At 52.4% G+C, this 14,744-nt stretch overlaps 1 long non-coding RNA gene across 1 annotated transcript; it reads right to left on the bottom strand.

Moving 5' to 3' along the window:
* Positions 1-4,806: 4,806 nt before the first annotated feature.
* LOC109027261 (uncharacterized) lies at positions 4,807-14,422 on the bottom strand. The gene is made up of 6 exons (XR_008680635.2): positions 14,208-14,422; positions 13,470-13,609; positions 10,911-11,043; positions 10,549-10,719; positions 7,137-7,283; positions 4,807-5,353 (listed from the first exon to the last, which is right to left on the bottom strand). It is a non-coding gene; the product is annotated as an uncharacterized lncRNA (long non-coding RNA).
* Positions 14,423-14,744: the final 322 nt, after the last annotated feature.

Below are 14,744 nucleotides of genomic sequence, written 5' to 3'. Positions count from 1 at the left end.
CAGGGAGTAGGGCAGGCTGAGGCTGGAGGGCTTGAGAGGGGCTGGACACCAACGTCAACGGCCAAGTTGAATTTGGGTCTTCTGTGTGCAGCAGGGAGCCACGGAAGAGTGTTAAGCATGGCTCCATCATGATCCAGTTTGTGTTCAACGAAGATCACTGGCTGTGGAGGGGTGGGCAAAGGACTGGGGCCTGGAGGACCAGTTAGGAAGCTGTTGCGGTGACCTGGTGATAGATGAGAGTGGCCTGGACTAGAGGGGCTGTGATGGGGCTTGGAGAACTGTTTAGAAAGGAAAGTTGCCAGGATGTTCAGATGTTGGCTGATCAGGCAAAGAGATTAGAAAGCAGAAGGAAGAAAGAGTGACCCACCTTCAGCTCCAGTGCCTGTAGACAAGGGGCCCTACACTTAGGGCCCTCCTTTGGCCCTCCTCACAGGGTAGGAGTCTGTTCAGAAAGAGGGAGCCACCCCCACTCCTGAACCATGCTCCAGATGCCCAGGGCCCTAGAAATCCCTGCCCTAAGGGCCTGTACCCTGCATCCAAGACCTCTGCAGGCCACCTCCCCAGGTTCAACCTCCAGAGGGGAGCCTGTGGCTTGGCTGTGAGTTGAGTGTGGGGCATGCAGTCAGCAGTTGTGTGTGCGGATTGGAGTATCTACACACGTGCTCAAAGCCCTAGTTTAAGGTGAAGGTGGGGATGGGAAGGGAAGAGGCAGGCTGAGGGCAGGGCTGGGGGAGAGCAGAGGGAGTTTCTCCCCGCGCCGTGTCCCTGTGCAGAACTCCAAGAAACCTGAGAACTCTAAATTCAAATCCAGCCTTCCAGATCTTTAGAAGGTGTATGTGTCAGCCTAGGAGAATAGAACATATTTTATTAAACAGTTTGTTAACTTGATTTTTAACTTTTAAATATTTAGACATATGGAATGTGGGTCTCCATTTGTACTTTTGCTTGGTCTAGGAGGGGTGAGTGGAAAACTCCCAAGGGCCAGGATTATGTCTTATTTGTCTTGTTCACCCTCCCCCATCCCCCCAACCTTGGACCCCTGGACCTTGGTAATTTCCATCAAACTGGGAAAAGAATGAGATCCCAGCCTGATAGTGAGAAATACAGACTTGATGAGACCCCAGTAGGCAAAAGAAAGGTTGGTCAGGCAACTGACTGCAGAGGGCTTTGGAGGTGTGGCCAGTGGCTGGTGAGGAAGCTGACCCAGTGTCCAGGGGGTTAAGAGCAGGCAGACCACCTGGGTTCAAAGCCCAGTTCTGCTCTTTAGGACTGTGTGGCCCCAGCAGGTTGCTAGCTCCTGGTGCATCAGCTGCCTTCTTCTAAGACAGGGTGACGATAATAATCCCTAATGGCCCCAACCGTCTAGTTTACCGGGGGAAGATGTAGTGTTTGGCATGTAGTGAGTTCTATGAAAGTTTGTTATCATGTGAAATGACCCCTTGGAAGGAACTCTTAAGCCCAGCTAAGGGGCAGCTCCTGGCAAATCAGAGAAGGAGATGTTGGTTTTGGTGCCAGACTTTTCTCCTCCCACTTTCAAGATTCCCCATAGCAGATGGGGGCTCAGTGACTAGGCTGTTCCCCCTCGTCTACCAGGGCTGTCTGTGGCCTGGGGTAACTCCCTCTATTCTCTGTGTCTTCAAGCTCCACCAGCTCCATCCTCTTGTTCCCTGGGGGCTTTGCCAAGCCACGCACTTGCTAATCCTGGAGGACCTCATTCACAGGAAGATAGTGGGCCCAGCGCTGTGTTGAGTGTCCCAACAGGTTATCTCATTCAATCCTTTTTTTTTTTCCGTCAGGGAAGTTGAGACAAATTGTTCACTTCTTTTAATAATCCTCTGAGCACTGTTCCAGATATTCTTATCCCTATTTCCCAGAGGAGACCAGAGCAGAGAGAGGTTAAGTATTTCAGTATTTCTCAGCCGCAGAGCTTGGACTAGAATCCAAGACTGTGTGGCTCCAGAGCCCACTCTTGACTTCGATAAGTCCTGCCTTATTCAGAACTAGTGGGACACTCCTGCTTAGGAAAGAGGTGGGACTTTCTGGAGCCAAGGCCGTGTCCCACAGGAGGCACTCTGATGGGACGGTAGACACTGAGGCAGGCTGATGGTGGGTTGATGTTCTGGTTTGCTGGGGAGAGGAAGTTCTTTTGGTTTCCTTCAGATTATTGCTAAGGGCCTTCCAGGCAACCAACCAACCAACCAACCAACCAACCCATCAACCCTTTCTTTTCAAGGGACATGACTATGGGTGGGTCTGGAAAGACAGGTGCTTTGTGTGTTGAAAATCCTGAGGCAGAGAGCTCTGTTTGGCAGTGAGTGTTCCAGACAGCGGGGATTCTATAGAGACAAGGAACTCCCCCTTCCACACTCCAGCCCTGTCTCAACCCTACAGCCTGTTCCTACCTGGATGCTGTGGAGGCAAGTTGATAACGTGGACCCTCCGAAAGCTGCCAGCCTTGGGGATCAAATGCCTGTGAAATAACACGCAGGCATCACATGTTTGTTGAGTGGAGACAGAGATGCCGCGTCCTGGTCCTTGCTCTCTAGAGCTTCCAGTCTCCTAGCAGGATGGGCATACACACTGGGGAAACTATCCCATGGAAAGAGCATCGGGGAGCCTGGCCCTGTGGCCCTGACGAGAACCCTGTGTGACTTGGACAAGTCACTCACCCTTTCTGATCTTGGTTTCTCACCTGTGAAATGAGAAAGTTAGAATTGATCACTGGGTTAAACCTTGTTTTTCCTCTTAAAATTAGCTGTAATGAAATCCAACACAGAACTCTGCTATAAAAAGTAGAGCTGCTCTGCTTGTGAGAGGCAGGAGCCAACCTTCTCTGGTTTCTTCCTCTTCTTTCAGGATGATCCCCAAGGGCGGCTCTCAGTGTCTTTCACTGAAGGCCTGACCCTCATGGAGCAGCTCAGGAACGGCCTCACGGAGGCAGTCCCCGAGGGCTTGAAGGCTAGAAGGATTTTGATGAGTGAAGGTGTGGGGAGCGCACACCGGGCAGGAGGCGCTGTGTGAGAAAAGATGCAGACAGGGAAGAGCCAGCCCGGCTGGGGGTGGGAAGTGCTGGAGGAGAGGGAGTGCAAAGAACCCAAGAAAGAGCCCTAAGGGGATGCCCATGGGAACTTCACAGGAGCACCAAGGGGGAAAATGGTATCTACAACTGGGAACTCAAGTCCAGGCCCCCTTCCTACAGAGATGGGTGGGGTGTATACTCTGCTATGAGGGGAGGGAAAGAACCAGCATCAAGGAAACGATACAGTGTCCACTTTGGAGGTTGCTTTAATGGTGAAATTAGTGAAGCTAGCTAAAGCCTCGGGACAGAAGGAATGCTACATAGGCATTTGTTAAATATGGTCATACCAGAGCGGACCCTGAGCTTGCCAAAGGTCTGCATCCCTCCTGGCCTTGGGCCCAGTGCTGGTGGTGATAGCTTAGAATTTCAGCAGCTTCTATGCTCAACAGTTACAGTGATTATGAGATGTGTGTGTATGTGTGTGTTGGGGGCATGTGGCTGCAGGTGTCTTTCAGCCACCTTCTAACATGCATGCTAGTGCACACACACACACACACACACCCTCTCTTAGTCTTTTCTCTGGGGCTGGTGCACTCCTCACCACCCCCACCCCTTCATCCTCCAAATCCCCACCCCATCCCCTTTGCTTCAAGTCCATACCTTGCTCAGCCTTCTTCCTCCCCTCTCTCTGAGTCCCTGGTCCTCCCACCCACCATAAATCTGTAACTCGGGAGTGTGTGTGTAGGGGGGAGGGGGTGGAAAAGCAGCAAACCAAACCAACCCCAGCTAATGAAAACGGCGATAAATCTCTGTCTATCAGGTTTGTTGTGAGCACAAACATTGCCAAACAAGGGCCCAGATGGCCTGCAGGCCCTCCTCCCTACGGTCTGCAGAGCTTTAAATGGAAACGGTTGCTTTATACATCTATTTACTACTTGGAAATGGGGAATGACTGAGACCAGGGGTGCCTGGCCAGGAAATGGGGTGCAGACCAGGTGTGAGTTCTCTGCCCTCCCTGCCTGAGCAGGACTGCTGTCTAGTCCCCAGCCTTCACCATTCCTGTTCCTGGTGAGCTCTCTCTGACATAGGTCATTGGGCTGGAGTGGGGAAGAGGCTACCTTGCTGGCTGACATTCTGGTCTCCACAGCCTGGCCTCAACCTGCTCCAACACACACTCCTGGCTAGCTGGACCCAACTCCTCACTGTTGTTTTTAAAGTTCTTCATGTTTTGCCTAGAAGCTTTCCCTGTTTTCCATACAGCCTGCCCTGGATGGGTAGAAGTGGAAGCCTACCTGGTCTTTCAAGGCCAAGCCAAACCCCACCTCCTCCAGGAAGTCTCCCCATCCCTAGTCCTCTCTGGGCTCCATTCCTGTAGCATCAGCCATGGACAGCCTAGGCAGTCTTTACAAGACAACCGCTTTGGAGGTGGACAGGTCTGGGCACACAGCCAGGCTTTACCACTTAGCTAAGGGACCTTGACAGGTTAATCTCTCAGCCTCAGTTTCTTACTCTGTGTAATAGGTATAATTATGATGCCTACTTCTCACCTGCCAAATAAAAATAAATAAATGAAGCAAGTGTAGAACGTGCTTAGCAAAGTGAGGAGCACAGTCTTAGAGCTTTGGACGTGTCAGCCTTTATTATTGGTGCCATCCAGTCATGACTGGGAATGATTCTTCTCTGTGCCTCATCTTTTCACAGAGATGTGTGCGTGTGTGTGTGTGTGTGTGTGTGTGTATGTGTGTGTGTGTGCACGCGTGTCTCTGCATGTCCTAGTTTGGTTTCTCCTGAAATCAGACCCTGAGACAAGAACTTGGGTGCAGGTAGTTTACTGAGGAGGTGATCCCTGGAGGCTGGAGGGAGGGAAAGGGGAAGTGAGATAGGGATGGGATAGGAGAAAAGCCAGTGAAGAGTGGTTAATGATCGAGTTTCATTGTGGGCAATGGGGGCCCACTGAGGAACTGTGAGAACACACCATGGAATTGTCCCACGGAGTTCCAAGGCAGCCAGGTTGCTTATCCACCCATTCTTATCTCTTATTAATAACTTGGGGGTTGCCCCTGCAGTGTTAAATCCCAGCTGTCCTGTGGGCTGAGTAAAGCTCTCTTGGTCTCTGCACTGGAGAAACTCTGCAGGTGAGAAGCAGAAAGGCTGCTTAGGGTGGACAATTCCTGGGCTTGCTGACACCTTCCCATCACAGTGGCAGATGAGTGGAGAAGTGGGCTAGAGGACAGAGGGTGAGGCACGAACAGCATCCTCTGCTGAATCATCACCTTTCAAGCCCTGACAGCCTTCAGCATGGCATTTTGCACACAGTAGGCATGCTGTAAGTATCTGTGGACCAAAAGGAGGTTTAACATTAGAGCTGGGAAAACCTGGACTCTCGCCATTGCTCAGTTTTTAATTCATTGTGTGATGCTAAGCAAGACATAGGATGACTCTGGGCCACATCGTCTATAAAATTAAGACCTTTCTACCTTCTCTGCTTATGCCATAGATGGGTTGGAACAAGCTAGAATGATGTTTGGGGAGTGCTCAGAACAGGTAAGAAGTGGCTGTGATGATGATGATGGTGATGATGATGATGATGATGTGTGTAGGGGATGATCCAAGCGGGATCTAGGCATGATCCAAGCTTGAGGTACCTAGTTATGTTATTCACTCTGTGGTCAAAACACAAAGGTGTGTTCCCCTGGCCCTGGTGGGATGACTCCTGCCTCTTCCTATTCCAAGACAACCCCAAAGGTAAAAGATGGAAAAAGAAAAGGCCATGGGGTTAAGATCTGCTGACTCCTCAGTGAAAAGGATCCCACATTTCCCTGCCTACCAGGGATAGCCTGTGGTTCCTTTTACCTGGGTCAGTAGTGGGTTTTACGGATGTCTGATGAGTGTAGAAACCATTTCGTACAGCAATCCCGAACTTGGCAGTGGGAGGAATGGGGGTGGGGGGGTCTTGGAATCCCTAGGGAGCCCATGGATAACCCTTAAGAGTCCCTAAGTCCCTAAAAATTATAAGTAAAAAATGGCCAAGCATGGTGGCTCACACCTGTAATCCCAGACTTTGGGAGGCCGAGGTGGGCCGATCACCTGAGGTCAGGAGTTTGAGACCAGCCTGGCCAACATGGTGAAACTCTGTTTCTACTAAAAATACAAAAATTAGCCTGGTGTGGTGGTGGGCACCTGTAATCCCAGCTACTTGGGAGGCTAAGGCACAAGAATGGCTTGAACCCGGGAGGCAGAGGTTGCAGTGAGCCAAGATGGCGCCACTGCACTCTAGTCTGGGAGACAGAGCAAGACACCATCTCAAAAAAAAAAATATATATATATATATATTTATATGTAAAAATGGAGTGCTTGAGTATACGTGTACACTAAGCCACTCCAAATTGGTGACCTGAAGCTTCCAGCAAATTCTCAAAGGAGTTTGTGACCCAAGAAAAGTAGATTTGCTCTATCCCAAATCTCCCATCTCAAAGAGGAGGACACTGAAGTCCAGAGAGGGTAAGCGACCTGCTGGGTCACACAGTAGAGGCTGGATAGAAACCAAGGTCTCTAACCCTGTGTGGCTTTGTGGGTCTGCTAGGCAGATCTAAACAGTTGGGTCTGCCTGGCTGCACAACCAGAAAAGCAGGCTGGTTCACCAGGACATTGTGCTGAGAGTCCAGGGCACATTACAAAGTCTCTACTTGCTCCTGGGGGGAAACATCTCACAGGCATGATATAGTCACTATTTTCTGGGGATGAGGTTGAACACTGGGCTGTATTTCCATGGAAAACAGAACAAGGAAAAACTAGACCAAATGTGGAAAGAAATGGAGCCCTCTGTTACCGAGAAAGAGGGCTGGGGCAGGGAGTGCTCTTAAAACTCAAGTGAAGCTTGGGCACACTGGCAGTCCTTAGTTTCCAGAGGCAGAGATGGAAATGATAATCATACTTACCCCTCTAAGTTGTGAAGATTAAAGAAGATGATGCAAGTGAAAATGGCTTATAAATAGGAAAGCAGTACACAAATGCTAGTAATGATCTTTACAGCAGCGGCCTGGTAAATACTTGTTTTGCTGCTGGGAATAAATTGTATATCACCTAGATGTCATTACCCAATTCCGGACAACTACACCATTGTCCTTCAAGCGGTTGCAGCCTACTGTTGGAGCGAGAGCCCTGGTTTTGAAATCAAGCCTGAATCTGCACCTCAGCTCCACCACCTGTGCACGTGTGTGACTTTGGATAAATCATGTAACTCTCTCAGCCTCGAATTGTCCATCTGCAAAACAGGGACACATGCCTACCTCATAAGGTCATAATGAAGATTTGATGAGTTGGTAAAAATGAAAATATCTATAATGGTGACTGGCACACAATAGTTACTCAATAAACATTAGCAATTTTTTTCCTGTTCCTCAACAGTTTCTAACTTTGGATAGTTTGTTTGCTGCATAGTTTCTGTCCTCTTCTCCACTAAAATGTAAGCTCTGCAGCACAAGGACGTGCCTGTCTTGTTTACCGCTGTGTTTCCCAGGCTGGGCACACAGTGTGCTACAGATATTTGTGAAATGAATGAGTGGAAGTGCAAAAGCACGTTTTTAAAGGATGGGAAGGAACTCTGACAATGTGAGAATGCTCACATTGGATCAGCCCCAAGGGGGACCCGGAGCTGTGCCAAGAACCCTATTAGGGGTCAAGAGAGTTGGCCTCTGGTCCTAGCTCTGCCGCTTAACTGCTGAGCCACCTCCGGGCAATTTGTTGGCCTTCTCTGGCCCTCTTTGTGTTTCCTCCAGAGCGTGGGAGCCCTAAGACTCCAGGGCTTCCCTCTTAGAGGCTGACCTCCAAGGAGCTCTGGCCAGCTGGGAAGTGTGGGATTTCGGGATAATTCAGGGACTAAATAAAGAGAAAGGAGAAGTGGGAGAGGATAAAGACCGGGAAGGAAGAAAAGTCAACGCGTGGCTGCGGCGCTGGGCAGCTACGGGTGGGGGTAGACTGGGGGAAGGCCGCGCTGGGCCAAAGCACGGAGCTGCTGTGCGCGCCCCCAAGCATGTCTCCGCCGCGGCTGATGCGCCCGAGCCTCCGCCTGCCCCTCCCTTCCTTGAGCGCCTCGCCAGTTCCCGCCGCCACTGACTTTCTGACTTCTTAACTTGTCAGCAAATCCCAGAGTTAAAAATGCACACGCACCCCGGCCAGCCGCCAGCAGGGCCGTCTGGCCGAGGCTCCAGATGTGGGGCCACCGCGCGGGCCGCCCGCCCCGCCGCGCAGACTAAACAATCGGCCTTGGCCGTGAGCGCAGCGCAATTCCAGATGCCGCGTCCCTCGCGCCGCGCGCTAATTGGGCCGCGGGCGCGAGGCTCTGTCAGCGCCAGTAAGGCCCTGCCCAGGGCGGCCTTGGCCCGGCGCCCGCCCGCTGGGCTACCTAAGGCGGGGGCAGGGTGGAGAGTTGGAGGGGAATGGTTGGCGGGGGGGGGGGGGGGGGGGGGATGAAGGGGGGAGAGAGAGGAGGGAGGAGAGGAGGAGGAAGAGGAGGAGGTGGAGAGAAGAAGACACAGTGAGACAGGCCACGAGACAGCGTCAGCTTGAGACAGAGAAACACGAAGAGGGGCAGACAGAAAGGGACAGAGACATTCTCAGAGAGATAGCTTCAGAGACAAAGAGAAAGCCAGAAGCACTGAGCCATATTCAGATTCAGAAGGAGACAGAGAAGGTAGAGAGGGAGAGAGACCACAGAGAGTTGGAGAAACAGAGGCAGGGCAGACTGACACGAGAACAGAATCAGGAGAGACCAAGACAACGAGAAGGAAACCAACGTGGACGCGGCCGGGAAGAACGCAGGCGGTGGGAGCGCAGGAGACCCTCATGTTTACCACCGGGTCGCTGCTGCCTGATGGGTGTCTAACCCCTTTTGTTTTATAGTACCTCCTCCCTTTACATTCTCACTTTTTATCATTCTTCCTAGACCCGGGCGAAGCCGGGAACTGAGCCCACCCGCGCGGTGATCCATTCCTAGTCTGGCTGGGGCACTGCGTAGAGAAGGAACCTGAGCCGTCGAGATTTCACTCCTAAGCCTGGGCTTGGGGACAGGGGTTCGCCCTGGACGCTGCGGGAGGGTGCGGGATGTGGCTCCGTGGGGATTTGCCTAGAGGCAGGGGATGCCCCAAATGACCCCTGTAGGGCCCGCCCCCGGGCAGCCACCTCGGCAGCACCCTCCTTTCCCATGCGCCCTGGGGCCTCTTCAGCTCTAGAGACAGGAGGATGACTCAACACAGGTTAGTCAAGACCCAGGGCAGGGAAGCCCACCGGGGACCACCCGGGGGAGCCCCCCAGCCTCGCGTTCCGCCCCCGCTGGGAGGCCCGGGCGCCCCGGGGGTGAGGGCGGAGGGCAGTGCGGCGGCCCGGCGGCTCTTGGCGGCCCCTCTCTGACAATCTTTCCTTTGTTTGTTTTCTTAAATCTGGGAGGCCCGAATTCCTGCCGGATTCCGTAGGTTTCACTCAGGAAGGAGGCGCCCCCACCCCCACCCCCTCTCACGTCGGACTCGGCTGCAGGGGGAATGGCAGGTTCCTCCCGGAGGCCAGCGGCGCGCAGCCCCACGGCCCGGGCAGGGCAAGAGGGTGCCCGGCGCGGCGGAGAGTCCCGGGCGCCCTGCCCGCGCGCGCCACCGCGCAGCCCCGCCGGAGGGCCGCGGGCAGCCTCGGCAGAGAAAATTAAAAGAAAAAAAAAAAATCAAACCAGGAGCGCTTTAAAAGACACAAAGAGTAGCCCTCCCTCCACCCAGCTTCATTCCACACCCCATCCACCTCTCACACTCCCCCACCCCTTTTTTATTTTGGTCTCCAAACTTGAGCCTCATTAATTTCCAAAAAAAATTTCCCCCAATAAAAGGCAAACATGGAAAGAAAAACAAACTATTAGAAAATAGAGGAGGGAGGAAATGTTATTTAAAAGGTTAGCAGACCGCATCATTTTCCAATGATATTATATACTCCCAGCAGTATCCAAAATATATATGGGCCCTGGGCCAAGAATGTAAAAAAACTTTTTTTTGAAAAAACCCTTACTTAGACACAACATCTGGACCGGAGAGCGAACAAACCCCCCATTTATCACACTTAATCCTCCAATGAAGCAATCGACAGTTGACTTCTGTTTTGCTAATTTAGTTGCTTTCAAGCGCCGGCCCAGTCCAGACCGGGAATTAAGTGTCACTTGCGGAGGGCCTGCCCTGCCCCCGCCCGTCTTCGCTCCCTCCCGCGCCCAGGCTCTCAGATAGGCAAAAAAGGCCATTAATGAAGAAAGAAACTTTTTACGAATTCCCTTTACCCCCGCCCACTCGGGTCAGTGAAAACCTCGACTGTGACCTAGCTCTGGCCCCCGCCCAGTACCCGACACCCACTTCCTTGGCAGCCACGCCCCCACCCGCCAGCTGCCTCCCCCCAAGACTTGGTGGAGCAACGCATCACCCGGCACAAACTCTTGCAGCTCCAGGAGGTCACCCAGCTCACCGCCTTCTCCGCGGATTGGCTAGGTGTTGTCATCCTCGTACCTGGCACTGCCTGGTGGCCTGGCAGCTTGACCCTTAGGCCTGGAGAGGGCAGGGGAGGGTCGTGGTGCTTGGCGGTAGGGAGCTTCCATTCCCCCCGCCCCGGAAGTGGATGAGAGGCAGCAGCTCCCGAGGTGGAGGCCCTTGGCCAGCAGTGTCCAGAGACAATGGGATCTTGTGAGATTGCAAGCGGGAGAGAGAAGAAATCAGGGAAAGTGTATCATTTGAGGATTAGTCAATAAATCCCTGGGACCCTGGCCCAGTGGGGCTGGTGCCAGACGCAGGGCTGGCCCCAAGTGCAGACTTCCTTCCTTAGCAACCTTCCCTTCCCTTCCCAGAGGCCTCCTGGGTCTCTCTCTCCTCACCTCTCTCTGTCCATCTCCATGGCTCCTCTCCTAAACTTTGGAGCCCAAGGCATAGCCTTTTGTCCTTCCTCTCCCCCTTGCTGGAAAAAGTTCTACAATGGAGCAGAGAAGGTTTGAAGGTGTCCTCAGGCACCTGCAAACAGAAGAGGCTGGAGAATGTGTCCCAACTCCAGCCTGCCCGCTCCTGTTCACTCTGATCCAGCCCACCCCCCAGTCCGCAGCTTTGAGCCCTGGCAGAGTCCACAGGAACAGCCTGCACTCCTAAAAGAGGCCCCCAGTACCCTGAACCCCAGTCCTCTGCAGGCTCTCATGGTGGTCTGGCTGGGCCTCAAACTTCTTGGGGAGGGGCCCTGAGTTCTGGCCGCAATCCAAATGCAGTCTCAAACCTCCTGAGTCCATCCTCTAGGCCCATGGAAGCCTCGTATCTGGAGCACCCTCCATACTCACTCATGAGGGCATTTAGTATATTCCAGGCAGTGTGCTAGACTCAGGACATTTGGAGACTAATGAAACTCTCTTCCTGCCCCTCCCTTGGACCTAAGCCTCTACTGGGCTTTATTTTCTGTTCATATGGGGATACCATATTACCCAGCTATACTCCTTCCATAACCAGTTATTGAGCACCTGCCATATGCCAGACACTGTTCTAGGCACTGGGGGTTCAGAGCTGAGCAAAGGCCATTTCTGCCCTCCAACTTGCCAGGGAGACAGACATGCTGACAATTAATTCCAAGACTAGGCCAAAAATAAGGGGCCATGGGAGGCATTTATAAAAGCCTCAGAGGAGAGACTGACTCACCTTGGCTGGGATAGAAGAAGGGGTGTTGGCCGGGTGCGGTGGCTCATACCTGTAATCCCAACACTCTGGGAGGCCGAGGTGGGCAGATCACGAGGTCAGAAGTTCAAGACCAGCCTGGCCAAGATGGTGAAACCCCCATCTCTACTGAAAATACAAAAATTAGCCAGGTGTGGTGGCGGGTGCCTGTAATCCCAGCTACTCGGGAGGCTGAGGCAGAGAATTGCTTGAACCCAGGAGGAGGAGGTTGCAGTGAGCCAAGATCGCACCACTGCACTCCAGCCTGGGTGACAGAGTGAGACTCTGTCTCAAAAAAAAAAAAAAAAAAAAAAGAGAGGGGGCTGTGATGGATCACAGTGTGGTGGGGGTAACTTCATCACTCTAGCTCTTAAAGCCCATCCTGGGGGACCGTACAGCCTAATGGTTAAGAGCAAATGGTGTGGTTTAACTTCCTGCTCTGCCACATCAGTTGTAGGACCTAGGGCCTCTTAGTCTCTCTGAGCCTCAGTGTCATCATCTGAAAAAATGGGACTAACAATAGGAACTGCCTTGTGAGTCTCTGACACAGTAACATGGGGCAAGCAGCTGGCATACAGCAACCTCTGACTGAATGTCCACTTAATTAGCCTTCTTTCAAAGTATTTGAATAAACTAGCTTGTAGCCTCCTTGCCACCCTCTTCTTGTCCTCCTCCTCAACTTGAGGGCCTGGCACAGTGCTGGGCACATAGAGTAAGTGGTGGAATAAATCAATGGGTACAATAGAAAGCCCATCAAACCTTGGCTCAAGTGCTGCTAGGTAGACAAGGCTATGGGCAGTGGACCTGAATGTTCCATTTCTTTGTTCTGATACCTGGCCATAGGCTGGTTGGGCCATGATGGCTGTTCTTCTTGCTCCCACATTTCCAGAAGTCAAGCAGAGTATGACCCTCTGAAGCCCCCTTTTCTCTGCTCAGTAGAAAGTCAAGAAATGTCTTCTAGCCTGGAGCCATCATTCTGTGACTCTGGTTTGGGCTGAGTCTTGACTTGCTGTGTAACCCCGGGCAAGACATGTCCCTCTCTGGGCCTTGGACTCCTTATAGGTAAAATGAGTAGGTTGGACTGGATGCTCTCCAAGCTCCTCTGCAGCCTTTGTGTTTGATGTCTGCTTCTTCTTTCAGCTGGGGGAACCTCATCGTCCTTGCCAGAGCCTGCTTACCTGGAGGTGTGGTTTTGTGCTCTCCCATTTCCCATCTGCTTCTTGGCTTTTCTTTTCTTTTCTTTTCTTTTTTTGAGATGGAGTCTCACTCTCACCCAGGCTGGAGTGCAGTTGAGCGATCTCAGCTCACTGCAACCTCCGCTTCCTGAGTTCAAGCGATTCTCCTGCCTCAGCCTCCCAAGTAGCTGGGATTACAGGCACATGCCACCACGCCCAGCTAATTTTTTGTATTTTTAGTAGAAATGAGGTTTCACCATGTTGGCCAAGCTGGTCTTGAACTGCGGACCTCCAGTGATCCGCCCACCTTGGCCTCCCAAAGTGCTGGGATTACAGGCTTGAGCCACCGTGCCTGGCCTTGCCTCTTGGCTTTTCACTGTGGTGTCCCAGTCTTTTTCCCTTCTTGCTCCCCTCAGCTATCTTCCTCTCTTTCTCTCTCTTATTCTGTCCTAGCGTGTGAATAGTATGTGGATGAACTGCTGATGCTTAACTTTCTCCTGGGCAGCTTTCCCCTCCCACCTCTACCCGGCTTCTTGACCCCCAAACACAATCTGGGCCTGAGGAGCAGACCTCTCCATCTGTCCTCTTGCCTGGGCTTCTGTCCCTGAAGACCTTGGTGGTGCCCTGACCCTTGACTTTTGACTTCTGAGAGAATGGGAGAATGGCATCCCAGCTGGACCAAGACAGTGCCTAATATGGGTCTTCTGTCCCTAGAGATGGACAGGCTTTATATTCCCTCGCCGCCCTCCCCCCAAAGTCCCAGGCTCAGGGAAGGGGACAGGAAACTTTTTCTAAGTGTAGCTGACACTCAGCCCTGGAACCCACCTCCTTCACAATGCCATCGCCCACCTCTGAAGCTGGGAGAACCCCTTGACAGATGGGCCTGAGGTTATGATCGTCACTAAGGAACCACTTACTGTCAGGAACCATTTCCAGAGAACTACTGTGTGCCAGGTACTGTGCTATGAGCCAAGAGGAGGGGTCTGTGTTGGGGTAGAAGGGACTGGGGGTGGGACAAAAGCTGGGGGGAATCCCCAAGAAGGGCATCACTGCCAGGCCTAGGGCTCGTGGGCAGAGGGTTTGGCAATGCCTGTGCGTGGGCCCAGTTGGAGTGGCACCTGAGATGGAGCCAGGCCTTGGAGGCAGGTAAACAGGACGCTGTGTGCTGGGTGTGGTGAAGGGAAGGGGGATACAGGGGCACAATGGACCATTGTGTGCTCTGGAGTTGCCTTCACTTCTGGACTCTCTACAACCCTCCCACTAGGCTGTACAAATATTGAGACATATGGAAGATGTGGTCATAGATACCAAGACAAATGGAAGATGATAGTCATCTGCTTTTGGACTCTTCTGCTCTTGCCTAGACCACAGTGGACCAAGGGGTTGTGGTGTGTGCTGCGTGGCCCCGCAGGAGGGCAAAAGGAGGGAGCATTTGGCTGCTGGGATGTGGTTGACAGAGATCTAATCAAGTCTGGTGATGGGGCTGTGGCCTCAGCTGGGCCACTAGCTAGCTGTGTCTGTCTTTAGGAAAGTCACATTACTGCTGTAACCCTCAGTTTACTCATCTGTAAGATGGGATAAGGATTACCGTTGCTCTGTCTACCTCACAGTAATGTGTGGCATTGTGACAGAGCCTTGGTTGTTGTTAAGGGGTGTACACAGGGCAGAGCTGGTTGTTCTTGCTTCTGTTGTTACTCTGCTGCAAGATCCTTTTTGCCTGACAAACCTCCCCTTTGGGTTCAGATGTAGGCAGAATTGATGGGTACCCATGTGGGACTATTGAGAGACCTAAGGACAGGAATCAGGACTTAAATTCTCTAAGTGTTCAGCCAACCAATCTTCATT

Source organism: Gorilla gorilla, chromosome 5, assembly GCF_029281585.2.
Source record: "Gorilla gorilla gorilla isolate KB3781 chromosome 5, NHGRI_mGorGor1-v2.1_pri, whole genome shotgun sequence".
Lineage (NCBI taxonomy): Eukaryota > Metazoa > Chordata > Mammalia > Primates > Hominidae > Gorilla > Gorilla gorilla.
The sequence above is the reverse complement of the archived record's forward strand: the minus strand, read 5'-3'. Positions and strand labels throughout refer to the sequence as shown.